Below are 2,500 nucleotides of genomic sequence, written 5' to 3'. Positions count from 1 at the left end.
GGGTGTTGACGCAATGTGATTTCTGCCCAGTGCTCTGAATGTCAACGTGAAGAAATTCAAAAAAGCGCGGGTAAACGGCGGGAGTAACTATGACTCTCTTAAGGCGATCCAGGTCGTTCAATCGGCGCCATCCTCCAGCTCAGCCGTCCACCTGTCTCCAGGTGGACGTTGCCCAGCTCCCACCTCGTGGAGGTGTGGAGGAATCGGGAGCCACTTTCCATATAAGTGGCGCCGATTGGACGACCGGTTCGCCCGCGGAGAGCCATGGTTACATGGGGCGGTGATGCGCAATATAGGCCTTTGTGCCCTTAGCCTCTCACCGTCCAAGCTGCGCGACCTACCTCCTCGAGGTTCCTGCTGGTCAACGTGGTTGCTGCGTCCGAGGACGTTAGCGCTATCTTCGGACGCACCAGCCACGGCTAAACGGCGCGCAGCGACAGATTTGCCTGGTGAGTCGTTGAATTCACTTGGCAATACCGCTATGCGGACTACCGGATTAAGATCCGGATATTGTATTACTGCTGGTCACCTAGCAATACGCGGGAATTTATTCCTATAGAAGAGTCTTATAACTCCATAGAGACAATGCAGTGGCTTCGAACCACATGTCGGACGCTGATCCAAGGCGACTCTTCGCCATCAGTAAAAATTGGCCTACCATCGGCTATATCGCGCAGTAAAAGATCTCTGTTGCTAAAAATGTGTGGCCATGGGCCCACTCAATAAAAGAAACGGACGGGGTGGTCCTTAAACACTCACAATGCCCTAAGGGCACAATTATATGGATGAATATGTATGATATAGAAGCCTCGGAAGCGGCCGATGCTATGGACCCCGAGGTACCGGTCGCTGCGGAGTATAACGCGAATTGGCTAGGGGTAGCCGACGATGTAACTGTGGTTCCTGGTACATCGCAGACTGTGGGCCTTCCCACGAATTGGCAAGGGAACCAAGATGAATCCAGTCAACGACCACCTGGCTGTGTAAAGATACTTGAGTGTATAGATCATACCATTATAGTATCGGAAACGGAGAGACTGAAATGTCCGAAATGCGTAGAGCAAGGCCATTGCCTAACATTTTTAAAAGCGAAGCAACTCTCTGACCATTGCAGTAAAAAACATCCGCAGCTTCGAATACTATGGGAATGCGAAGCCTGCGGGAAATCCTTCAAGACATCCCACGGTTGGACAATTCACAAGACCAGGTGCAAGGGACATGGGCAAGTACCTAAGGTATTACCCCATAAGTGTGAGCAATGTCCGCTGTCATTCGGCAGTAAATCCGGGCTATCGCAACATGAAAGGCATGAACACCCTGCCCTGCGAAATGCCAAAAGAATGAGAGACGCCACGAGCACGAGCAGCGCCGGCACTAGAACCAGGCCACAATCAGTGTGGAGCGAGGAAGAAATTGAGATCCTCACAAGGCTTGATACATTATATAGCGCCGACCCAAGTATTAGGCAAATAAATAAGATGATTGCACAAGCTTTACCGAACAAGACTATTAAGCAAATATCAGATAAAAGAACCTACATGCGTGGATTAGCCAGAGGCAGCGCGCACACCAACACACTGCAATCAGAGAGCTTCAGCACTCAATCAGAGGAGAGGGGTTCCACAACGTCGCTAGTCGACGAAGGGACCGCCGACGCCGACACCGACGGCACTGTAAACATGATAACAGACATTCCATCATCGCCGGTCGACGACTTGTCCTATAAGGAAGAACTGCGGCAAGCCATAAGATCTTGCGAAGTCTCTGGTGTTTGGGCAGAAGAAATAACTAAAATAAAAGAATGCGCCATGTCCGACGAAATCTCGACAGACAAGATTAACGAAATAATTAATCTAGTCGTTGGCAAGCTTCTAGCCAAAGCACCTGGCGGAGCTGGTAAAAATAAAAAGGAGACCGTAAATAAAGCAAATAAAGATAAAGATAAAAATAAAAATGAAGATAATAATGATAAAAATAACGAAAACACCAAACGTCACATGGGTAAAAAGGCGAAGGAACGACAATATCAATTCGCTAAATGTCAAAACTTATATGAAAAGTGCCCGAAACGACTAGCCGATATGGTAGCTAGTAACGATCTGTCGCTCTTCGATGCTGCATCGCCACCTCCAAAATCAGAGGTTGAAAAACTTTATGGCGAGCTCTGGGGCCATCCTGGTCCTGAGATCTCTCAGGTTAATAGCACCGAGCCAACAATAGGATCTGCTGAAATCTTTACACCATTCACTGCCATGGAGGTGAGTGTTAAAATCGGCAAAATAGCATCAACGTCAGCTTCTGGCCTCGACAAAATTAAGAAGTGCCATCTGCTCAATGGTGAGATACCCGAAGTCCTGGCGTCCTACTATAATCTATTAATCCTAAGAGATTATTACCCGAAAGATTGGCGTAATAATAGAACTGTGTTAATCCCGAAGCCCGGAAAGGACAAGAGTAATGTGAAGAATTGGCGTCCGTTGACAATAAACTCGATGCTGGC

At 48.1% G+C, this 2,500-nt stretch overlaps 1 pseudogene; it reads left to right on the top strand.

Moving 5' to 3' along the window:
• LOC143364786 (large subunit ribosomal RNA) overlaps positions 1-2,500 on the top strand; it is an 8,581-nt pseudogene that overhangs the window by 2,629 nt on the left and 3,452 nt on the right.

Source organism: Halictus rubicundus, unplaced genomic scaffold (assembly GCF_050948215.1).
Source record: "Halictus rubicundus isolate RS-2024b unplaced genomic scaffold, iyHalRubi1_principal scaffold0979, whole genome shotgun sequence".
Taxonomy (NCBI): domain Eukaryota; kingdom Metazoa; phylum Arthropoda; class Insecta; order Hymenoptera; family Halictidae; genus Halictus; species Halictus rubicundus.
This window is presented reverse-complemented; position numbering and strand designations above follow the sequence as displayed.